This window comes from Sphaerodactylus townsendi, linkage group LG03 (genome assembly GCF_021028975.2).
Source record: "Sphaerodactylus townsendi isolate TG3544 linkage group LG03, MPM_Stown_v2.3, whole genome shotgun sequence".
NCBI classification, from domain to species: domain Eukaryota; kingdom Metazoa; phylum Chordata; class Lepidosauria; order Squamata; family Sphaerodactylidae; genus Sphaerodactylus; species Sphaerodactylus townsendi.
The window spans coordinates 342,708-368,573 of record NC_059427.1 but is presented as its reverse complement, the minus strand read 5'-3'; the positions used below and the strand labels follow the sequence as shown (position 1 = coordinate 368,573).

General features: G+C 52.1%; 1 protein-coding gene across 1 annotated transcript in view; it reads left to right on the top strand.

Moving 5' to 3' along the window:
- LOC125429375 (class II histocompatibility antigen, B-L beta chain-like) overlaps positions 1 to 25,866 on the top strand; it is a 52,560-nt gene that overhangs the window by 15,478 nt on the left and 11,216 nt on the right. The gene's annotated exons all lie outside the window — the stretch shown is intronic.

Sequence of the window (25,866 nt, the reverse complement as noted above, 5' to 3'; positions counted from 1 at the left end):
TTCTTCTTCTTCTTCTTCTTCTTCTTCTTCTTCTTCTTCTTCTTCTTCTTCTTCTTCTTCTTCTTCTTCTTCTTCTTCTTCAAAAGAGGTGGTGATGGTGCTAATGAACTATGGGGATGTATGCAAATTATAGTAGTTTATGCATCAAAATCCAGTTGTTTCAATGAGAAGAATTGCTTGTCTTTAAGCTCAGTAAAAGTAGGGCAGCTTGAACATTGGAGCTGTAGACTTGACTTGCAACTGTCCCGAAGGAAATAATGAAAAGCTTAAATAAACAATTGAGTCTTCATTTTGAAATTCCATTGCATCCACTGTGGTAGCTTAGGGTACAGCCCTCACTCTTACGGCAAAGTAGGATCTCCTTGAAGTCATCCAATGAGGAAGCTGCTGCAAACTGGAAGAGGTTCTAAATCCTAAATAATAACCTTCTGGATCCATTGGACGCTTAGAATGTTGTAACTGTTCAGGATTGCACCGTTTGTTCTTTTATCTTTCAAGCCATTATTAGGCTACAGGTAGATAACACAGATAAACGTTGTCTAGCAGGCTATTAAAATGTGGGCTAGTAATTTTCATGCATATTCACAAGGCTTATATAGCTTTTAACAACTGTTTATTGCAAGTGAAGTCTATAAAAGCATGGTTGTGCCTTTTAAAAGGTTGGGATTAGCTATCTGATTTATCATTTTCTTTCATCCCATAATTACTTCATTTATAATTAATTATTGTCAGCCCATGGTTTTACTGGCCACTATAGTTAATATCTCCTAAAGGTGAATTAATTAATGAAAGTAAACATTTCTCATATCATGTGAGACATATCACGAGATGATTGAAGTCATCTTGTTGTAAAATGGTAGCAGTTTGTCCGAGCTGTGTGAAATTTCCTTTAAGTTAAAATTATAAGATAAAGTGATATATATCACATGCTATGACAAATATCCATTCTGCTACGGAAGCCTGGTCGGTGACCTTGGGCAAGTTCCACGCTCTCATCTTAACCTCCCTCACAGGTTTGAGGTGATGGTAAAATAGATGAGAGGAGAATGTTGTAAGTAAATTAAACAAACAAATAAATAAATAAATAAATAAATCTGAATATGTAACGGCAGTTTACTTTCTTTACCATTAGTAGATGTTTCTAGCCTGAGAACCCTTTCGTGAGGGCCATTTTGATGTATTTGGGGCTGTGTAGGGATGGGTGGAGGAAGGGGAAAGTGAGGATGATGTATGAGTCTGAAATTGTGTGCATTGAGGAATGCTGCTGTAAATGCGTGCACAATGACAATAAAATGCTTATGCTTATGCTTATTTTACAGTGATAAAGATGGTATGGTATTTTTGTGCTATGGCAGTTTACAGATTTTTTTTATCCTGTTTTATTATTTTACTTTGTGAGCCACCTTGAGCAGGTCTGTGGAGAGGCAGCTTATATATTTTATAAATAAATAAATAACCCCTACCGTCAGTTTTAAACCTCTCCAAACTTGCAAAAATAGGTTCCTCACAGTATTGCAAGATCTCAAATCTGTCATCTCCCCCCCCACCCGATGATATTTATCGATTATATTTATGTCTCTGCTCTCTGTCTCAGTAATCTAAGAAGCAATCTCATTTTCCCCCATTAAACAAGAAATGCATCCTATTTTCAGTTTCCCTTACTTTTCCACCTCTTTATTTCTCCTGAATATTAGTATTGACAAATAATTAGGGACAAATACATGCCTCAAGTTTCTAAGTTTCACATATATTTGTGTTCTGTACATTTTTATTGACATATGATTTTGTGCATTTATTGAGAACTGTTAAATAGGCAAATTTCAAACGCACTTCTAATTTCCAAAGTCTATAATTTCCAATGGAATTGATTGAAATTTGTTCAATCTGATTTATGACTGGATCTTAGTTTCTTGTGCATTCATATATTAAAAACATACCTTATCTGAGAATACTTTTTAAAGAAACCTGATACTTTTTTGACATTGAAACATTCCATTTAATAGCAGATCTTTGTCAATGGGGAGTGTACTGTGTAGTTTTTTTGGTAACAAATGTTAATCCCTCAGAGGCTTTGAAGTTGAAAATGAAATTCACACTTCACAGTCTCCATATGAGTCCTGTATGAAGACAAAAAGATTGTTACTGTGTATGGGTGAGTCCCACAGGAATTTTAGATATGCTGCAGTTCTTTTTGTTTCTTGAATACTTTACCCCAAGGAGAAAAGATTTAGCCCAGATAGTTTTGTTCAGTCACAACAGGCTTGGTTTTTAGGTCTGGATCTGGGGATGAAGAGGGCAGATGTCCCACATGGGAGGAAGAGAGGGGGCTGCAGCAGGAGGTAACAGAGGAAGGGATGCTTGGAAGGGATGACTTATTCTGGTGCGCATTGCCCATTCCACCATTTGGGCTGGTGCTAGGAGGTGGTAGGAAACAGAAAGAGAGAACAGGAGCCTCAGAGCGGTGTTGCAGCTGTTGGTAAGGCATAAGCTGTGGCTGTTAGTCAGACAAGACTGTGGTGAGTGGAGGATGGGAAATTAAAGGTTCTTGAGAAGATGTTCAAAGATGTCAAGTTCTAAGCAATGGGTGGCATAGATCCCCAGTACACCTTCCTTGGTCTCACTAATCTTCCTTCCTTTTTTCCCTGGCCAAGGCACCTTGTGCTTTTCAACCTGCAGGCTATTCCAATTACATGTCTTCCCACCCCCTCCCTTGTCAAGGACACTGCATTGATAGTGGCTGTGATATGTTTTGGACATGTGAGACATCGGGGCGGGGGGAAACGTAGGGCGCATTCTAAACACTCTTAGGGGAATTAGAGTTTTGGGGGGCTGGTGGTATAAAATTCTTTCTTACCCCCCTGCTACCCTCCCTTTCCTACCCCCCTGCTTTGTGTTCCATTGGTGCACTGCAAACTCTAGAACAGCCTGGAATTGAAACATATATATTTGAAACATATAATATTTGCTGCAGTTGAATTCTACCCGGGGAATCACTCTTTTTTCCCTTTGCTTTTATATGCTGAATATTTTTATGGAAATGTATATAGAAATTGTAGAGTTCCCACTGTCTTAATTATTTCGGTCATCTGGTGAAGAAGAGTTGGTTTTAAATCCCATAAGGAGTCTCAAAAGGGCTTACAATAGCTTTCTCTTCTTCTCCCCACAACAGACACCTTGTGAGGTAGAAGGGGCTGGAGAATTCTGAGAGAACTGTGACTAGCTCATGGTCACCCAGCAGTCTTCATGTGAAGGAGTGGGGAATCACACCTGGTTCTTCACTCATATGGAGAAGCAGGGAATTAAACCCGGTTCTCCAGGTTAGAGTTTGCCACTCTTGACCACTATACAATGCTGACTCTCCTTCTATTCTTCTGTACTCTGGAAAGGAAAAATTGGCTTGGACCTCACAAACAATCTATTCTTGTTGAAGGGATTTCCTTGCTTCCCCTTCCACTGCAGCAAAAACATCCCCTGGAAAAGAGCTCCTGTATACCAGGAACCACTAGAGCAGAATTAGGGGGATCTCCAGTGGGAAAAATCAGTAGAAATATTCCACTGGACCCATCTTGTTTCTTTCTTTTCTCTTTATCTCTCTGGTCTCTCTCTCTTTTTCTCTCTCATTTCTTTTTCTTGACTGTCACAGATATTATTCATTTTTTCTGTTTACTGATTTTAAGGTAGGAGAATGTATCATGCCAATTAGCAGCCTGTTGAGGAGCAAAGGGGACAAGAGGGGCCAATTCACGATTCACTGTTACTCAAGCTGGGATTTAGAATGTGGGTATAAAACTTACGTTAATTGCAAGAGTTTTTGGTGATGTAATAGTTGTACCTGTTTTAGAACAAAGCGGTAGCTGCCCTTCTATGAGAAAAAAAAGATAGCAAAATTTGCTAGTCATTTAAACATAAATCCTTGGTTTCTGTGGGAAGAATAAGTGGCATCGAAGCATATTCCTCATTAGTAAGGGTACTTCTAAAGAACCTGAAACCAAAAGCCGAAGTTCATTATTCTACACCCGCAATATCATAGGCTTTTTTCTGTGTGATTTTTCCAGCTTGCTGGGGGTAAAGTATAGATGATTGGGAAACGCAAAGGCAAACCTCCCTGGGAACATACGGTAGTTCTGCCTAGTAAACGTCAGGATGTGACATCACTCCATGGGTCAGTAATGACCTAGTGCTTCTACAGGGGAGAATCTTTACATTTATAATTTTTCATATCCCTTTGTGAAAAGTCCATTTAAGATGCTTTTTGGAACTTTGAAGCATGTATCTCACAGTTCAGGCAAGTTTCCATCTATTAGGCTTATCTCCTTCATATTCCAAAGTTCAATAAATAAGCCTTTTTGAAGGTACTTATTCACTTAAAAACAGTGAAACCAGATTGCTACTCAGTAAAAGGAAGTTGGTGATGATAGTGTCAAGAAAGATGCTGACAAAATGAGGAATAAAAAGTTGTTTTTTCTTCGTGCTCTAACCGAATATGATTTTTTAAAAATGAATTTCTGTTGTTTAATTCCAAAATCATGGCACAGAAGCATGGCTCAGTTAACAGCTATTGCCATCTTTTTAATTGCTAACTTTGTTAGGATTACAGTCTCAGATAGAAGAGAATGGACTTTTCTGTCCTTCCTTAGTCTAGAACAGCTAGCAGAGGCAGTAGGAGCTATTTGATGGGGAATGTTTGTGATATTTATTTTTATGTGATTTTTGCGTTCTCTCTTTCCTATGAACCAGTATTTTCACTTTATTGGTCAAATTGGGTTTTTGCAAAGCTTTCCACTGCTTTTAGTTACTTGACATAATTGGAAAAAAATGTAAACTCTTGTTACGAAATACATGGATATTATATCCACAATGTGAAATTGGACTGTTCTTTAACATAAAATTTGAAAATGTTCCACTTTATACTGGAGGCTTGTAGAAGAGGGACAAAGAGTAAGTGAATCAATTTATCTTCCTTTCATGAAATATGCAAACCTTTGAACGTCAGTGTAATTGGAAGGAGGAAAGTTCATGGAATTTAAACTGCAATGTCTGTTAATTCTAATGACACTATAAATGAGACTTCATTGTGTACAGTATAACAGTTGCACATGTACACTCTGGAGGAGTTATCCTAGCTTCCATGCATTTTGATTTTTGCACATGTTTCAACCAGTTCTATGCTTAAATCAAAGAAGATACTCATATGCTGTGATCTTTCTGGCTTTTATCTATTCTGGCAGTCTGTGTCCTAACACTAAAGGAGTCACAGTAAAAGGGAAAGTTTAATATTGCAGATCCAAGCCACACATGCTCATGCTTAGCTCAGGCATGGTGCCTTAGCTTCATACTGACCTTAAAATTTATCTACTGAAAAATCACCATCTGAGAGTTCTAATTCAGTAAATGCCATTCTGACCAATTGAAACATAATTAGCACTGAGCATAATATACAGCTTTTCCTTCCCCTCTTAGTCTTCAAAAAAATGAGAACTTCTTTTTTCAGATCAAATATATAACACTGGATATTTCTCACTGTCAGCCTTTTCAGTGAAATCTTGGGTAAAATGTTCTTTCTTCAAACCCATTTCCTGAGGTTCATAAGCCAAGATGAAACTGTTCCTCACCCCCTTGCCCTTTGCCTCGTGCAGCAACTCAAAGTGGCGTGCAAACATACAGACTTCAACTTTAATCTTCCTTCATGGTTTCCAGATAATAGGCAATACAATTACATAGGGAGGTGAAGGTAGTTTCATTGTTTAAAATGGGCTAAGTGGCTTCCATTGAAATAGATTCAATTTGGAAGGCAGAGTTTGTTTTAATTACTTTGCCATTTTCAGTTTACTTTGGCTTCAGAATTACTGAATGCATCATGCTGTTAAAGTAGAAGGCACATTCTAGAACTTCTTTTGTGAAACTGAAAGACTGGCTGTGGGATAGATATGTGAACCAAGCTGATAGCCAATGGAATAATTAGTATGGATCTGTGACTAGGATTGTTTTTTATTCCCCCTATATGCTTTCAAATGTCTAAATTTACCTGGTCTGTTGCAAAATTTAATTAAAGTCATAAAAGAAAAAAAAAGGGGCTACCGAATAATACTTAAGCTATTTTGGAGGCTTTGATTTCTATTTTGACTTTCCTCTCATTTGCTTGTTCCTTATCTTTCTGTCCTGGTTTTCAGTCAACATTGGAAAGTACTATAATACTACCTAGGAACTAAAAGGTTGAGGAAAAAGAGAAAAAGATTAAAATGGAGTTTACATTTGATTACAGTGTCAGATAACTAAAGTACTGTAATACTGCTAAACATATTCTTTATGAACTTTATCTGAGTATGCTTCCTCATTAGTTGGGAAACAACCCTGCTTCCGCCATTCATCTAATATCTCTGTTTATCATTGTGACCTATGTCTTGTGCACTTGCGCAGGCCAGATGCAGCGCATTCTATAGTAGCTTTTCTAGGAGCAATAGCCAAGTAATGACTGTTTCCCTTCCCCTGTCAACCACTTGGGCAAGTCAATGGCATCCAAAGTCCAGCTTTGAACTGCAGGCTTCAGAGGTGGAGCTTGCCGTTTAAAGCAAGCCTCAGAAGACCCAGCAAACTGTGCATCCCATCCCTCCTCTGCCGGACTCCCTGTGAAGTTGGAAGGTAGTTGGGGGTCCAGCTCAACAATTGCCCTGGGTGCCATCTTTAGAAGATACGTCCCTGTGGGTGAAACAAGGCTGCAACTGTATTGTCACAGATTCTAGGAAATATTTTCATCTTAATAGATGTGGGACTGCTGGAGACAAAGAAACAATACAGAAAGAGGGGGAGATACTGAATTCATTTCAACTGATATGATTATTGGGAAGTGATGAGAACAGTTTTTGCCACAGGAAGGTGAAAACTCCTGCTGATCAGGAGCTAAATATGTTGAGTAGAATTCTTTCCAGAATCTTTTACTAGTGACCTTTCAGAATCCCATGACAAAGGCAAATAATATCAATTAGGAGAAACTAGATTAGGTTATGTGTGAGGCAGACCAGAAAGGCTGGGTTCAGAGATGCTATCTTTAGGAGGGGCCTCATAACTCCTTCTTTCAAAGCAGTCAGAAGTACAACCCAGGCCAGCATGATAGCTATGAAGTCAAGACTGGGCATGGTTGTTATACACTTCAAAGGATGTTGTTCAGGCCTAACAAACTGGAAGCTAACAAATCAGGCCTAACAAACTGAAAGCTATCCATACTACTAAGACCAGGCTGCAGTTCAGTATCATTCAGATACTGAACCTGTCCAACTGTAGTGTCTAAATTTTGCTGGATTCAGTTAATTTTATCTTCAAAATGCAATGCCAAGGAATCAAACAGCTTGTATGTTTCCTGGGTTGACATCCTCAGGGGCTTGATATAAAAGCCGCTTCACAACCCGAGGAAGAGGCACTGGACGATATTGCATATAACTAATGGTGTTGCCAAAGAATTGGCATAATAATGTGCTCTCATGATAGGCTGTCCATTTAGTCATCTGAAGTAAACTAAGGGGCTTTCCAGTCTTCGTGGAAGGAGAGAGAGAGTGTACTCAGGAGCAATAATCTCCAGAACCCATATTTCCTCAATGATCCCTCCTTCCTAGCCAATCTTTTAATTGCTGTTTTCATGTTTAACTCTGTTTTGGGGGGATTGTTTTTAACTCTTTCAAAATGTGATTTTATCATTTATTTTTTTAAAATTGTTAGCAGCCTTAAATGCCCTTATAACGGCAGAATGACCGGATACAAATTTTGTAAATAAATAAATGAATAATAACCACTCAACCACACTGGCTTTTAATATGAGAAATAAGTGTAGATGCCACTTCATACATTATAAACATGTATTGGGCTGAGTGCCACACAAATAAAAAACCTTAGCAACCTTATCTGTGTTTCGGTAGGATGTTCGATTCTTTGGTTTATTAGTTTTAGGTAGAGTTTTATTATATTGTACAGTTTTTCAACTGTGAGCCGCCTGAAGGGCTTTTAAAACTGACGTTGAGATAGAAATCTGAAAATAAATGAATAAATTGTCTCAGCATAGACTTACTTTATCCCTTTGAGGAGTAGCAGATCAAACAGAAGAAACTTCTGTTTTGCTCAATTGAAATTCACCAGAAATAAAGAAAAACTCTTCAGCTCCTTATCTTTTTCTTCCACAAGACTGCAAGGAACTATTAATTTGGGCTGTCTTTTTAAAAGTACATGGTAGCTACAAATAAGATTTTGCTCTTCTATTCCAACTGTCAGGCATCATATGACCAATGCAGGAGCCAGCTGTTCATTTAGAACACTTGCACCTGTCTTTTTATCAAACAAAGTTACCTGATAGGTACGTCATGAAGTATAAAAAAATCAGCAACTAAATAATAAAAAAATAATTAAAAATGTGAAAAACATAAGCACCATCAAACGATAAAGCAATTGAATGGGAGCATCAGAAAAATGGAGGAGGGAATAATCGCTTTGAGTCCTCATGGGGGAACTCAGTAAATGCTCTCTCTGTTACACAGATCCCCACTTTTGAGTGTATTATCTGATTCTGGGGTTTCAGGACAGAATGAGGTTTCTGTTGGCATACTATTACCCTGCTACTCAACAGTATCCTGTTTAGATGACTGTGGCGTTCCCCGTCCCTTGCCTGTGCTTGGGGCTGACAACCCGTCCCACCATGCCTTTCCGGGGTGTTGGTCTCCCCGTCTTTAGCCCCGGTCTTAGGGGCTCTAGACAAAGCCAGCTGTTTAAGCCACAGGAAGGTGGGGGGGGTTACTTTACCCTTCCTGCCTTAGACCTTAACTAACTCTAGGGCAGGGTTCCTGGATGCCCCGCTCGATAGGGTAGTCTCTGCCAGGTCCCCTTCTGCCAGTGGGTTCCCTCCCCACCTGGCTGTTTGCCCCCACTCCCTTGAGTCTCCCTCGCTCTCTTCCTCCTCCTCCCTCCCTCCTCGCCTCATGACTTCCAACTCTCTCTTGCCTTTAAACCCTCCCTTCACGTTCCTCTCTGTTCTCCTCTCTCTCTGCCTCTCTTCCTTCTCTCTCCACCCTTTCTCCCTCTCTCCATTGTTCCATTCGCCTGCGACACTCCTTCCTTCTCCTTCCACGTTTCTCCCCTCCTCTCCCTCAACCTTCCAGCCAGTCCACCACTCACCACCTCCCAACTTCCATGCCGCCCTCCCACGCTCAGCCGTGCGAAGCCTCGCCCGCCCGCCCAGCTCCTCCTTATAAGCCCTCGCAGGGGCTTCTGGGGCGTTCCCTGGCCCGCCCCTGTGCTCCTTCTTTGGCCTGATGGGTCCCAGCTGGGCCACATTGCGGCCACTTCGTCGCTCTTCTCGTGGCTCTGTCCCGGCCCGCACTCCGTCTTCGGCAGGAGTTTTAGGAGGATACCATGGAGAACAATGTACGCTGCCTGAGGAATAGTGGGATAAAATATATTAATTAAATAAATGTAACAACTAAGTAGTTATGGCCTGACCCCAGCAATGTGCAAGCAGGAACAAATGGACATCACAAGACCTCATGCAACAATGTTTCCTCCCTGTACTGTGTTCAGGAACTAGTTGCACAATATTTTGTGCTAGCAGAAATGCAAATAGATACAATAAGTTTGACTTAGCATAAGTGAATACTGTAGTCTTTTTTTCCCCATTTCCGCTTGCACAAGAGCTGTAGTTCAAGCAGAAATTTTGCAGAGGATCCAACCCTATGGCTATATGTTTATTTACTGAAACAACAGTGAGATAGAGATAGTTAAAGGTTCCCCACAGTGTGGAAGGACTAGGAAAAAGTAACCATTGTCTGTTCTTGCCCTGAATTAGTTTTTATTGTGGATAGGCCAACACTATGTTATTTTACTTCACTATCACATGATTGAAACTGACTGATGCAGGATAAGGTGTTTTAATAACATTTATTTTACCAAAGGTTTAGCTGCATCATGACTGTTCTCAATTACTCAATTCGCATGAACGTTTCAACATGGCTATGAAAGTTGTGTCATAAACTACAGTTTTATTTAGCTGTTTTTGTCTTTTACCTGATCATACTATATGCAATTGATGTTTTATGCAGACTGTTCACATCCATATTCTGTGTTTTCCATTGAGTGTACCCATGTAAGAAATCTGTGTCGAATTCCAACTTCTTAGCAAGTATATCAGGATTCCAAATGGTTTTGTAAAAGCACATTTTATGCATTACATTTTTATATGTATATGTAGTACATATTAAAATGTAATGTTACAGTTCTGCCTTAAGCTGACCTGATTTCCAAATCGGCAAAGTTTAGGATTAGTTTTTTCTTCTCTTCGAGGTTCTGGTCTTCAGTAAGGAAAACTGCAATGTATGTTGAAGAACCTATTTTTACATTTGCCCAACCGATGTGAAAATGCCCTAACTTTTCAATAATAGATTCCAAGTGAAAGAAAAAAAATTAATGAGCCTCTTCATCTCTTCTCAAAGAATCATTTGGAAAGTGAAAGCAGTCTAAAGAAATAAACCTTCCTCTTTCCCCTCCATCACTACAATCAGTGGGAAATTTTGCTCTTCTATTCCTTCACAGTATGGACTATATTGGCTCAAGCACTTTTGTAGTGCTTAAAAAATTCTGACTGCCCACTAACATGTGAATAATTAATAAATGTATTCTTTTTCATCCACATTAATACCTTGTTACCATTTTTGCCAAATGAAAAACAGCACCCGGAATTTTGCTACTATGGAAACGCTCCTGTATCAGCTTGCTCTGGGCTGGTGCCTAAGTAGAACCGTTGAACAGATTTCACCCATCTGCTTTTGTTATTTTTGTTTGTATGTTTACTTGATAGTTGTTCACAGTGTTGAGAACCCTATATAAAGCATCCTCCCCTCATAGCTGCTTCAAAATAATAATAATATAAACTTGCTAAGACTTGTCTCTCAGTGCTTCCTTTGAAATTCAGGCCAATCAAAATGTCAAGCTAGCTTATTCCAGAAATCTTAAAGCAGTTGTTGTTAGGACGTGGAAGTATTTCACATAAAGCCTCTGTGTGACTTGCCAGGTTGCACGTGAGGGTGGAGACTGCATAGAAGGAAGAGCACTGATTGAAGAAGCTAAGTAGGAATAGCTAATTTCTTGGTTAAGGAGAAGAAGATGGAAGATATATGTTTTATGATCCAGGACTCCTGCCATTCCTGTTTCCTAGGACTCTGCAAGGGTATGAAGAGGTGGAAACCGGGGAAGATGGTAATCTTTCAGCATTTCAGATGAAAATAGAGATCTATTCCAGTTTCCACATAAACTCGAAAGACTGTGAGTTAACCCTTCTGTTGAATCAGAGCCACTGTGGTAATTAGTCAGATAAGCACCCATAAAACTGGAATTTTTACAAAGCATTGATTCGCCAGAGACAAATGTTAGGGCTAAAAGTAATCGAACTGTCTCGAGTAAACTCAAACCACTAAGGGGAAAAACGATGTACTATATTTACTCAAAAGGAAGATGACATCTTCAACCTCTTTGTGCTGCATGGTCAGGCAGTCCACGGTCAAGGCAAGCACTGGTGGAAGATATATGTTATATGATCAAGGCAGTCCAAGGTCAGGGCAGGCAGCAGATACATACGTGGCCAGACAGTCTGTGGTCAAAGCAGTCCAGGAGCTGAAGCAGGCAGGCAGGGTAGAAACCAAGATTCAGATACTGAGGAGGAAACCAGGTACATGGAGCATCCCTGAGAAACACACTCATTACACCCAGGCAGAACCAAACCCAAGGAAAGGTTTATATAAGATGCCCTTGCTAACAGGGCCAGAATCCTGCAAAGACTCACTCTTCCTCTGATGCTGATATAACTACTTCACAGAGCTTTCTGCGAAGTCGAGGCGCAATGCAGACTCTTCTCCTTTGACTTTTTAGCTGCTATCTCTGCCTCCGTTCAGCTCCCTTGTTATTTAGCTTGTCTGAGGCTGCTGATGGCTCTGCCAGCTACATGGTATCTGGCTCTGCCTTGGTTGGCAGGGAAAGGCTTGGAACTGGCTCTGTTGCTTGCATTTCTTCAAGGAGCCAGCTTGGTGTCTTTCAGTCTCTGTCTCTGGTTCCTCATCTCCCAAGGGCTGGCTCATGGCTTCCACTTGTATATGCAGTCCGCTGAGTATGAGATCCACTGTGCATGTGTGAAAGCATGCCAACTCATTCCTCAGCAGAGAGAAGTGGCAACAAAAGCAATACTACCTTTCAAGCTGCCCTGATGTTCAACAGAAGAAAGAGGGAGTTGGATGGACTTGTAGGGCAGTTTTAGAAATGGTTGCTCTTTGCCTGACAAATGGTAAGAAATGGTAGGAACTGCAGGGATAGATTTACTCTACTTATTGACCCATTGTTCTGGTTCCGAATAATACTCCACCCCAGCTTTTGTTTCTATCAAACAATGGATGGAATAAAGAGGTTTAATAAAACTTAATTAATCTGCACGGATTTTGGCTGAAATTTTTACTCGCGGGTGTGAATTATACAGAGAGCGCCTTGACCAACTGGAGGCTCACTGGATGGGCATAGCCACAAGTTCCTGTAGTGCTAGTTGTTTGCCTAATCCTGTAGTTAAAGTTTGTTGATTTAGCAGCTTATGGTGAATATTTCTTCTTGACACTGTTTTCCCCAGGTGAAGTGTATATGCACATATATGTGTAAGCATTACTAATTAAACTAGTAATCTGGGCAGATCGATGGTGGCAGTAACTGGGCTGCATTTAAATACCTTTAAGTTGCATTTAAATATGTTCAAATGTCAGTAAACTGTTTTTTTTAATCAAATTTTGAGTTGGAAGGTTTTCCCTGATACTATCTTCATCTGTTTCATATGCCAGTAAACTTCTAAAGGCCATATGAGATGCCAGTCTTCTGTCAATGCTCTGTTCAAATTACTACACAATCAGAACTAGTATAACCATACCCTATCCCCGTGGTGGCAAACCTTTGGCACTCCAGATGTTAAGAACTACAATTCCCATCAGCCCCTGCCAGCATGGCCAATTGGCCATTTGATGGGAATTGTAGTCCATAACATCTGGAGTGCCAAAGGTTCGCCACCACTGCCCTATCCCATGTGGTAGAGCCAAAGGGTGGTCTTGCTCTTGGTTAAGTGAGGGATTGCTGTGTGAAGGAGTATTTATTGGTATTAAGAATTTTTTAAAACTGGTATTAAGTGTTAGACACTAATTTTTAAAAAAAGATGAGATTCAGTGCAGAATGAATGTTGAAGGCCAATTACCGGTAAGTTTGTGAGCAAATGCTTGACTCTATCGTTTATTTATTTATTTATTTATTTATTTATTATATTTGTATACCGCCCTCCCCGAAGGCTCAGGGCGGTTTCCAACAACATAAAAATTTAAAACATCATAAATATAAGTTAATTAAAATACATAAAATATTAAACTAGAGATGGCTTCAACTATTCTATTCTATTCTATTCCCCCTTTTATGAACCCACGGGAGGCCAGATGTTTACTTATTATTGCGGTTGATATCATCCCGGCTGGCCAAACGCCTGGCGGAACAGGTCCGTTTTACAGGCCCTGCGGAAACTTTGTAAATCCCGCAGGGCCCTGATCTCACCTGGAAGCCTGTTCCTGGAGTGGGGGGCCAGAGGCGTAGAAAGCCAGCCTGGCCCATGTAGAGGCCAGCCGGATCGCCCAGGAGCCAGGGATCACCAGTAGGTCCGCCCTCGATGAGAGCGGAGGGGCCTAGAAAGGCGATATAGGGAGAGGCGGTCCCGCTAGGTATGCAGGGGCCAAGGCTTGTGAATGGCTTTGAAGGTCCAAGGCAAAACTTTAAACATGACCCGGTACTCGGTCAGGCAGTAGTACCAGTTGAGTATAGGACCGGAGTAATCCAGTCCCTTGCTGTTGCTTCGAGGAAGAGGTCTGGCTGCCGCATTCTGTACAAGTTTCAGTTTCCGGATCATGGCCAAAGGTGGCCAGCGTGAAGCCCGAGTTACAGCCAGTCTACAATCTAGAAGTGACCGTGGCATGGATCACGAGTGGCCCAGAGCGGGAGAGATCACGGGGAGAAAGCCAGTTGCCGTGCCTACGCCAGATGAGTAAAAAGCTGCCTGGGCTGTCTGGGTGACCTGGAGGCCACCAATGATAGAGATGGATCCAGAGTCACCCCACAGAATATAGCGGACGAAGTTAATTTTAAACGTCTAGCCAGAAGAAGGGTAGGCTTGAGCCAAAGGCCGCGGACACTCCCCCCGACCTTGCCACAGGACCTCTCCGTCTTAGTGGGATTCAACTTCAGCGGAAGCTTTACCTCCAACCAACCAGCCACAGCATCAAGACAACGCTGGAGAGCATCAGGGGCCGAGGTCGGGCTGCCCTCCATTGTGAACAAAGGCTGGATGTCATCGGCGTATTGGTGACGCTGCGGCCCAAAACTCCGAACTAGACTCGCCAGGAGGTGCATGTAGATATTAAAAAGCATCGGGGAGATGCTCGCTCGCTTGAGGCACCCCGCACATAATGGGGCGAGGCTTGGAGATCTCATACCCGGATGCCACCTGCTGTCTCCCGATCTACCGGAGGAGCGAGATCAGCCAATTTAAGGCTGGAATCTCGAACCCCTGCCATTCAGCGAGGCGGTGGACCAAAAGGTGATGTGGTCTACCGCTGCTCGAACGCATAGGTGAGATCTAACAGCACCAACAACGCCGAACCGCCTCTGTCCAGATGTAATTAGAGGTCGTCCACAACAATGACCAGCACCGTCTCGGTCCCTTGATGGCGGGCGGAAGCCAGACTGGAAGGGATCCGACCACGTTTGTGTCATCCAGGAATAAGCTGGAGCTGAGCCGCCATACGCTCGCTCAAATTCACCTTGCCCAAGAATGGCAAATTAGAAACTGAAGCGGTGGTGGCCGGATCTCCATAGGATCTAAAGATGCGGTCTTTTTGGAAGCGGAAGGACCACTGCCTCTTTAAGCAAACCAAGGAAAACTCTTTACTCAAGGGAGCGGGTGACTATATCCAACAGGTGGCTCCGAAATACCTCCCTGCCGGCTTTCACCAACCGGGAAGGACGCGGGTCAAAAGGACGAAGTGGTAGATCATTTTTAGCATCCAGGATCCTGTCAACATTACGTTGGGTCAAGTAAGCTGAAGTGGTCCAAGAAAGGACCCGAAGACGGCCCTGGGGCATCTAGTTCACATACGGTATCAATAGTGGCGAGGGAGGGATTGGCGGAGGGTCAGGACTTTGTATTATTGAAATGGTTAGCAAAAGCCTCACAGCCTAATGCCAAATCAGTCTCTTTTGGACCTATCGAAGAAGTGCGTCAACGTCCAAATTACCGCGAAACAATTGTGCTGGGCGCGAACTAGCAGATTCAATAAGCGGAAGCAAAGTATGCCCGCTTAGTCTCGCTTCACTGCACTCTCATAGGACTTCATAAATGATCGATATGAGTGTCTTGACCCCTCGTCAAATGCCGCTGCATGCCACAAACTCAAGCCGTCTCAGTTCCCCTTTCATCTTCCTCGAAGCTCCTCGATTGTACCAAGGAGCGAGGTTGATATCTTGAGCACGGAGAGGGCGCTTTCGGAAGCGATACCGTCGACGGCTTCAGAGAGCCTGGTGTCCCAGCTTTCTACCAGCTCATCTAGAGTAGCGCCAGTGGGCGGGAGTTCCCGTAGAGCATTTTGGAACCGTTCTGGTTCCATTAGTCTCCGCGGGCGGGCTAAAATATGCCCGTCACCTAGACGGGGGGGCATAGGAGCATCAATCCGAGCCTTCAGGACATAGTGGTCAGACCACGGCACTCTTTCTACAGAGGATAAGACCACATGCACACCTGCCGCGAAGACTAGGTCCAGAGTGTGGCCTCCTTGATGAGTAGGACACCAGTATTTATAAGAGAGAGGCCTAGCGTCGCCATGGATGACACTAGATCAGTGGCCACTGACGAGGAGGCCGAATCAACATGGACGTTGAAGTCACCCAGCACAATTAAGCGAGGGTGCTCCAGCGCCCACTCAGAGACGACCTCCAGAAGCCGTGACAGGCTATCCGCCAGTGCGCTAGGTGACCGGTACACTAGCAGGATAGCCAGCTTCTCTTGGTAGTCCCAATGAAGGCCTAGACACTCCATGCCATCAATCACCGGGACAGGGGACGTCCTGAAGGCGATAGTATCTCGGATGAGCATCGCCATGCCACCCCCCCGGCCCTGTGTCCAGATGTTAAATAAACATGTCATTTTTTTTCATTTTAACTGGATGAAATCTCATGTGACAGCATGTAATTGGTTGTATTGTTTGCTGTTGATAATGTTATAGACTGTAACCTGTCTATAGACTGTAAATGTCTATAACTGTAACCTCTTGATGCCTATAGAGCATATGTAAGCACATTCCATATAGCACTCACAGTCTGTTTGAATGTAGTAGATAGAAAGGAATATGGATATTCTTGAAGAAGAAATACTACTGTGCAATGAACAGTTACCACTTCATGAAAAAGAATGGAAAGGTCTTCAGGTGATTGCAGGGGATCCTAATCAGAATTACACCACTCTAAGCCCATTAAAGTCAGTAGGTTTAGAGGGCAATGATGTAGGTAAGGGGAGTTCTCGGGTTCAACCCCCCCATTACATGTCCGAAGCTCCGCCCCCTGTTTGAAGTTTTTTTATTTTTTAGAGTTTTTTTTTTTCTATTTTTGACCTGCAGGATGCACTGGGTTTAGGCTAGCATCACCAAAATTTCAGAGATTTGTTGGGAGACTTTCCTGATGATATCCCTGATGATATCACAGGGGGGCTGGGTGGGGGAGGGGAGTCTGCCGCTCCTGGCCTCAGAGAACTGCTTTTATAAGCACAGAGGCTAAGGAGTGTGGCTTGGGGAGGCGTGGCCATGTCCCAAGGGGTGGGTGGGGGTGAGGCTCCACCCCCTGAACCCCTCCATAAAAATCTATACCTATGTCCCTGTTAGAGGGGTATAGCTGTGCGCTGCATTATCAGTAGTTTTTCTGACTAGGATTTGCATGCCTATTGTTTTATAATACAAAGAGGGGGAAGAGGGCAAAATGAGTGTGTAACCAAGAATCCAATCCAAAAGGATATACACTCAATGTGAAGGAGACAACAAATGCCTAAATGGCCTTCGTTAATTTAAATTTATTAAATTTGTTATTTTAAAAAAATTCTACAACATTATAGTTTGATCCAGCCAGTGTATTTTTCACTGATCTAATTTTCTTCTTCACTGTGGTCCCTGTTACACATGTCATTTGTCCATGTAGGTACTGTGATCCCCATGCAGCCGTTTTGACGGTCAAGCAGGACTCTCTCGTCCATATTTCAGTGGTGGGAGAGATGGTTGAATCCAAACATTCTTGGCTTGAAAACCTTATGGGGTTGCTACAATTCAATTACAACTTGATGGCACTTTCCACCACCACATTTATAAGTAACAACTTATTTAAATGTAGAATTCACTTTTGGTGGATATAGAAATGGCTGTTAGAATAGAAGGTTTTAAATGGGAATTAAACAGATCCATGGAGTATAGGTCCATCAACGGTTGCCAGCCATTATGGCCACCATACCCTGAAACATGAAACCTCTGAATACCAGTGCTAAACGACAACATGGGGGAGCTGTTGACTTTTGAACCTTGTCTGTGGCCCTCCAGGGCAAGTAGTTGGCCATCTATAAAATAGGATTAGATGGAACACTGTTCTGTTCCAGCAGAGCTCTTGTTTTGTCATAATGCCTCATAACATGATTTTTTAAAAATTGTTAATTATATTCTACACCAAACACATAAAATTACTGTATATCCCTTACCTGAATGTTGGTTGGTGGGTATTAGGTATTTTGTATAAATACTATATGTAGGGTGTGACAAATTATTTTTATGATTAATTGTTCTACCTTTTCATTTTTTATGAATTCAGAAGCCAAAATGCAATCTTTCTATCATTTACCGTAGTGCCATCACATAATGCATGATTTTACTTATATTGTATCATCTCTTTGGTGTTATTTTGTAACCTGTTTAAATTCTATAACAATTCCATTGTAAAATTAATCATACCTAATTTCCTTTTTGGAAAATAAGCTATGATAGAAGCTAAAGGAGAATTAAGTTTTGTAATTTTACCTGCAGAACTTTAGAACAACTCTTGATGGTTCTCTTGAGTAAATAACTATTTCAATGAGTGTTGAGAATATGTCAAAATATGTTCAGACACTCCATTCCCCATCAGTTCATATCAGTTACCAGCTTTCATAGCAGTCATCACTGTATTGCTTTACTTAATGAAGATTATCTACTTCTTTTCCTTATACCTGACCTAAACTATGTTAGAGAAATTAGCTGAGCAGTGTTGAAAAATGTGCTATTTTTTCACTTAATGGAGGAGAAAATCAATCCTTTCTTACGTTACAAAAATTAAGAATTTTTTGTGCATCCTTATTCCTCTTCTTCCCTTGTATCTATACCTTCTCCTAAAACATTTGTTCTAGCTGTTGTCCTTATATCCTTCAGGCAAGATGTCTTCTTTCTTTTCTCTCTGACTTAGCATCAAATGGAGCTGTCAGCCAGAGAGCTGGAATGCATTTGGCTGCGGCCCCATCAGAATTACTCACAGGCTGACTGACATTTCGCTAAGACGAAAAAGAATCCTCCTCCACATGTATCAATTAGGATTGCCAACACCTGACTTTGAAGGGTGTCCTAGTGCTTTTAATAGCTTGCATGGAAGAGATGAGCTTGACAGGTGTGGCTTCTCCCATCATTGCAGCAATGTGACAGGAGAAACTGCACCTCCTGAACATTCATCTGCCACATAGTTATGAAAGACACAGTAATTGGCCACCTTAGACTCAACCATAAAACTGCTTACTTTGAAGTTGCCAGCTGTCTAATACTGATATCTCTATTTTGCAAGGAAAGAATAGTAGCCCCAGCTTGATGACTACCCCAAAACAGAGAAATAGAAATGACGGATGGGGGCCCTGGAATATTAAACTTAAAGTTATATTAAATCACTTGGACAAAAAAAGTTCCAGCAAGGGGCTTGAAGTGGATGAGATTTGACCAGACTAGCTTTTGCCCTTAAAAGACCCCAGTTTAATCAATTTACAGCTTGCTTGGTCAGGAATGCCTAAGGCCCTTCTAGACCATTGGTGCCAGAAGTAAACATGTCTTGATGCAGCTAACCTCATGGCTGGTATCTTGCATGGTGAAAATTTAAGCAAGTTGTGTTTTGTTTTTTTGTAGCTCCTTGTTCGTTTGTTTTTGCATCTCCTTGTTTGTTTTTGCAGCTCCTCTGAAGTCACTCTGTCATTACCTTGTTTTGCTGCATCCAAACAGAAAAGCACAAAATCCTCCTCCTCTCTTAACATTTGAATTAACAATCTCTAACCCAGAGGGTTAGATTGGGCAATCAGGTTTCCTCAGTTCTCACTCTCAACATAGGAATGCCACAGGGTTGTGTGTTGAGTCCTTTATTGTATGCCCTCTATACGTATGATTGTACCCCTGTCTATCATGGAAACACCATTGTTAAATTTGCAGATGATACAATGGTGGTGGGGCTTATCTCTGGAGGGGATGAGTCTGCCTACCGGGGTGAGGTGGACCGGTTGCTCTTGTGGTGCAGGGACAATAATTTGGTCCTAAATACCAATAAGACAAAGGAGCTGATAATAGACTACAGAAAGAACAAGTCGGTAATTCAGCCCTTGGTTATAAATGGGGATCAAGTAGAGCGGGTGGCTAGTTTTAAGTTCCTGGGTGTTATGATTAGAGAGGATTTGACCTGGGGCGTTCAGACTGCTGCGGTGGTTAAGAAGGCCCAGCAGAGATTGTATTATTTGAGACTTTTGAGAAAACAACAATTGCATGAAAAACTGCTGGTGACCTTCTACCGCTGTAAGAACATAAGAACATAAGAACAAGCCAGCTGGATCAGACCAAAGTCCATCTAGTCCAGCTCTCTGCTACTCGCAGTGGCCCACCAGGTGCCTTTGGGAGCTCACATGTAGGATGTGAACGCAATGGCCTTCTGCGGCTGTTGCTCCCGATCACCTGGTCTGTTAAGGCATTTGCAATCTCAGATCAAGGAGGATCAAGATTGGTAGCCATAAATCGACTTCTCCTCCATAAATCTGTCCAAGCCCCTTTTAAAGCTATCCAGGTTAGTGGCCATCACCACCTCCTGTGGCAGCATATTCCAAACACCAATCACACGTTGCGTGAAGAAGTGTTTCCTTTTATTAGTCCTAATTCTTCCCCCCAGCATTTTCAATGAATGCCCCCTGGTTCTAGTATTGTGAGAAAGAGAGAAAAATCCCCCACCCCCCCCCCCCCCCACCCTCCCCCCCCCCCACAACACCCCGGGGCCCCCCCCCCCCCCCCCCCCCCCCCACCAAGCCCCCCCCCCCCCACCCCCCCCCCCCCCCACCCCCCCCCCCCCCCACCCCCCCCCCCCCCCACCCCCCCCCCCCCCCACCCCCCCCCCCCCCCACCCCCCCCCCCCCCCACCCCCCCCCCCCCCCACCCCCCCCCCCCCCCACCCCCCCCCCCCCCCACCCCCCCCCCCCCCCACCCCCCCCCCCCCCCACCCCCCCCCCCCCCCACCCCCCCCCCCCCCCACCCCCCCCCCCCCCCACCCCCCCCCCCCCCCACCCCCCCCCCCCCCCACCCCCCCCCCCCCCCACCCCCCCCCCCCCCCACCCCCCCCCCCCCCCACCCCCCCCCCCCCCCACCCCCCCCCCCCCCCACCCCCCCCCCCCCCCACCCCCCCCCCCCCCCACCCCCCCCCCCCCCCACCCCCCCCCCCCCCCACCCCCCCCCCCCCCCACCCCCCCCCCCCCCCACCCCCCCCCCCCCCCACCCCCCCCCCCCCCCACCCCCCCCCCCCCCCACCCCCCCCCCCCCCCACCCCCCCCCCCCCCCACCCCCCCCCCCCCCCACCCCCCCCCCCCCCCACCCCCCCCCCCCCCCACCCCCCCCCCCCCCCACCCCCCCCCCCCCCCACCCCCCCCCCCCCCCACCCCCCCCCCCCCCCACCCCCCCCCCCCCCCACCCCCCCCCCCCCCCACCCCCCCCCCCCCCCACCCCCCCCCCCCCCCACCCCCCCCCCCCCCCACCCCCCCCCCCCCCCACCCCCCCCCCCCCCCACCCCCCCCCCCCCCCACCCCCCCCCCCCCCCACCCCCCCCCCCCCCCACCCCCCCCCCCCCCCACCCCCCCCCCCCCCCACCCCCCCCCCCCCCCACCCCCCCCCCCCCCCACCCCCCCCCCCCCCCACCCCCCCCCCCCCCCACCCCCCCCCCCCCCCACCCCCCCCCCCCCCCACCCCCCCCCCCCCCCACCCCCCCCCCCCCCCACCCCCCCCCCCCCCCACCCCCCCCCCCCCCCACCCCCCCCCCCCCCCACCCCCCCCCCCCCCCACCCCCCCCCCCCCCCACCCCCCCCCCCCCCCACCCCCCCCCCCCCCCACCCCCCCCCCCCCCCACCCCCCCCCCCCCCCACCCCCCCCCCCCCCCACCCCCCCCCCCCCCCACCCCCCCCCCCCCCCACCCCCCCCCCCCCCCACCCCCCCCCCCCCCCACCCCCCCCCCCCCCCACCCCCCCCCCCCCCCACCCCCCCCCCCCCCCACCCCCCCCCCCCCCCACCCCCCCCCCCCCCCACCCCCCCCCCCCCCCACCCCCCCCCCCCCCCACCCCCCCCCCCCCCCACCCCCCCCCCCCCCCACCCCCCCCCCCCCCCACCCCCCCCCCCCCCCACCCCCCCCCCCCCCCACCCCCCCCCCCCCCCACCCCCCCCCCCCCCCACCCCCCCCCCCCCCCACCCCCCCCCCCCCCCACCCCCCCCCCCCCCCACCCCCCCCCCCCCCCACCCCCCCCCCCCCCCACCCCCCCCCCCCCCCACCCCCCCCCCCCCCCACCCCCCCCCCCCCCCACCCCCCCCCCCCCCCACCCCCCCCCCCCCCCACCCCCCCCCCCCCCCACCCCCCCCCCCCCCCACCCCCCCCCCCCCCCACCCCCCCCCCCCCCCACCCCCCCCCCCCCCCACCCCCCCCCCCCCCCACCCCCCCCCCCCCCCACCCCCCCCCCCCCCCACCCCCCCCCCCCCCCACCCCCCCCCCCCCCCACCCCCCCCCCCCCCCACCCCCCCCCCCCCCCACCCCCCCCCCCCCCCACCCCCCCCCCCCCCCACCCCCCCCCCCCCCCACCCCCCCCCCCCCCCACCCCCCCCCCCCCCCACCCCCCCCCCCCCCCACCCCCCCCCCCCCCCACCCCCCCCCCCCCCCACCCCCCCCCCCCCCCACCCCCCCCCCCCCCCACCCCCCCCCCCCCCCACCCCCCCCCCCCCCCACCCCCCCCCCCCCCCACCCCCCCCCCCCCCCACCCCCCCCCCCCCCCACCCCCCCCCCCCCCCACCCCCCCCCCCCCCCACCCCCCCCCCCCCCCACCCCCCCCCCCCCCCACCCCCCCCCCCCCCCACCCCCCCCCCCCCCCACCCCCCCCCCCCCCCACCCCCCCCCCCCCCCACCCCCCCCCCCCCCCACCCCCCCCCCCCCCCACCCCCCCCCCCCCCCACCCCCCCCCCCCCCCACCCCCCCCCCCCCCCACCCCCCCCCCCCCCCACCCCCCCCCCCCCCCACCCCCCCCCCCCCCCACCCCCCCCCCCCCCCACCCCCCCCCCCCCCCACCCCCCCCCCCCCCCACCCCCCCCCCCCCCCACCCCCCCCCCCCCCCACCCCCCCCCCCCCCCACCCCCCCCCCCCCCCACCCCCCCCCCCCCCCACCCCCCCCCCCCCCCACCCCCCCCCCCCCCCACCCCCCCCCCCCCCCACCCCCCCCCCCCCCCACCCCCCCCCCCCCCCACCCCCCCCCCCCCCCACCCCCCCCCCCCCCCACCCCCCCCCCCCCCCACCCCCCCCCCCCCCCACCCCCCCCCCCCCCCACCCCCCCCCCCCCCCACCCCCCCCCCCCCCCACCCCCCCCCCCCCCCACCCCCCCCCCCCCCCACCCCCCCCCCCCCCCACCCCCCCCCCCCCCCACCCCCCCCCCCCCCCACCCCCCCCCCCCCCCACCCCCCCCCCCCCCCACCCCCCCCCCCCCCCACCCCCCCCCCCCCCCACCCCCCCCCCCCCCCACCCCCCCCCCCCCCCACCCCCCCCCCCCCCCACCCCCCCCCCCCCCCACCCCCCCCCCCCCCCACCCCCCCCCCCCCCCACCCCCCCCCCCCCCCACCCCCCCCCCCCCCCACCCCCCCCCCCCCCCACCCCCCCCCCCCCCCACCCCCCCCCCCCCCCACCCCCCCCCCCCCCCACCCCCCCCCCCCCCCACCCCCCCCCCCCCCCACCCCCCCCCCCCCCCACCCCCCCCCCCCCCCACCCCCCCCCCCCCCCACCCCCCCCCCCCCCCACCCCCCCCCCCCCCCACCCCCCCCCCCCCCCACCCCCCCCCCCCCCCACCCCCCCCCCCCCCCACCCCCCCCCCCCCCCACCCCCCCCCCCCCCCACCCCCCCCCCCCCCCACCCCCCCCCCCCCCCACCCCCCCCCCCCCCCACCCCCCCCCCCCCCCACCCCCCCCCCCCCCCACCCCCCCCCCCCCCCACCCCCCCCCCCCCCCACCCCCCCCCCCCCCCACCCCCCCCCCCCCCCACCCCCCCCCCCCCCCACCCCCCCCCCCCCCCACCCCCCCCCCCCCCCACCCCCCCCCCCCCCCACCCCCCCCCCCCCCCACCCCCCCCCCCCCCCACCCCCCCCCCCCCCCACCCCCCCCCCCCCCCACCCCCCCCCCCCCCCACCCCCCCCCCCCCCCACCCCCCCCCCCCCCCACCCCCCCCCCCCCCCACCCCCCCCCCCCCCCACCCCCCCCCCCCCCCACCCCCCCCCCCCCCCACCCCCCCCCCCCCCCACCCCCCCCCCCCCCCACCCCCCCCCCCCCCCACCCCCCCCCCCCCCCACCCCCCCCCCCCCCCACCCCCCCCCCCCCCCACCCCCCCCCCCCCCCACCCCCCCCCCCCCCCACCCCCCCCCCCCCCCACCCCCCCCCCCCCCCACCCCCCCCCCCCCCCACCCCCCCCCCCCCCCACCCCCCCCCCCCCCCACCCCCCCCCCCCCCCACCCCCCCCCCCCCCCACCCCCCCCCCCCCCCACCCCCCCCCCCCCCCACCCCCCCCCCCCCCCACCCCCCCCCCCCCCCACCCCCCCCCCCCCCCACCCCCCCCCCCCCCCACCCCCCCCCCCCCCCACCCCCCCCCCCCCCCACCCCCCCCCCCCCCCACCCCCCCCCCCCCCCACCCCCCCCCCCCCCCACCCCCCCCCCCCCCCACCCCCCCCCCCCCCCACCCCCCCCCCCCCCCACCCCCCCCCCCCCCCACCCCCCCCCCCCCCCACCCCCCCCCCCCCCCACCCCCCCCCCCCCCCACCCCCCCCCCCCCCCACCCCCCCCCCCCCCCACCCCCCCCCCCCCCCACCCCCCCCCCCCCCCACCCCCCCCCCCCCCCACCCCCCCCCCCCCCCACCCCCCCCCCCCCCCACCCCCCCCCCCCCCCACCCCCCCCCCCCCCCACCCCCCCCCCCCCCCACCCCCCCCCCCCCCCACCCCCCCCCCCCCCCACCCCCCCCCCCCCCCACCCCCCCCCCCCCCCACCCCCCCCCCCCCCCACCCCCCCCCCCCCCCACCCCCCCCCCCCCCCACCCCCCCCCCCCCCCACCCCCCCCCCCCCCCACCCCCCCCCCCCCCCACCCCCCCCCCCCCCCACCCCCCCCCCCCCCCACCCCCCCCCCCCCCCACCCCCCCCCCCCCCCACCCCCCCCCCCCCCCACCCCCCCCCCCCCCCACCCCCCCCCCCCCCCACCCCCCCCCCCCCCCACCCCCCCCCCCCCCCACCCCCCCCCCCCCCCACCCCCCCCCCCCCCCACCCCCCCCCCCCCCCACCCCCCCCCCCCCCCACCCCCCCCCCCCCCCACCCCCCCCCCCCCCCACCCCCCCCCCCCCCCACCCCCCCCCCCCCCCACCCCCCCCCCCCCCCACCCCCCCCCCCCCCCACCCCCCCCCCCCCCCACCCCCCCCCCCCCCCACCCCCCCCCCCCCCCACCCCCCCCCCCCCCCACCCCCCCCCCCCCCCACCCCCCCCCCCCCCCACCCCCCCCCCCCCCCACCCCCCCCCCCCCCCACCCCCCCCCCCCCCCACACCCCTCCCCCCCACACCCCCCCCCCCCACCACCCCTCCCACCCCCCACCCCCCCCCCCCCCCACCCCCCCCCCCCCCAACCCCCCGTCCCCCCCCCCCCCCCCCCCGCCCCCACCCCCCCCCCCCCCCATCCCCCTTTCCCCCCCCCACAATCCCATCTAAGGGAGCATCTTCCCCCACCTCAGACTGGCACCCTCCGTCCCCAAGACCTTCATTCTCCATGACATCTGAAGAGATGTCACCTTGGGAGTGGGACCCGGCTGTTAAGTCCCTGAAAGCCTCGTCTGTCACCCTCTCTGCCTCTTTCAGCTTCTCCAGGTCTGCCACCTTGGCTTCAAGAGAACGCACACGTTCCTTGAGTGCCAGGAGCTCATTGCAGCGAGGGCACACCCATGACTTCTGTCCTAGTGGCAGATAGTCATACATGTGACACTCAGTGCAAAACACTGGAAAGCCCCCCTCCCCCTGCTGGCTTTCTGCCTTCATATCTAATTTGTTTAGATATTAAATATTAAGCTTTTAGTCAGTGCCCCCCTGGAGCTATCTGCACGTACTATCTGTCAAATATGTCCTTATTAATTTAAAAAAAATAAATTAAAATTGTGCGCGCCGCTAGGCGTGCGCCGCTGGTTCCAGAGACTGAACTAAAGCCCCACCTCTCAGGACAAAAGC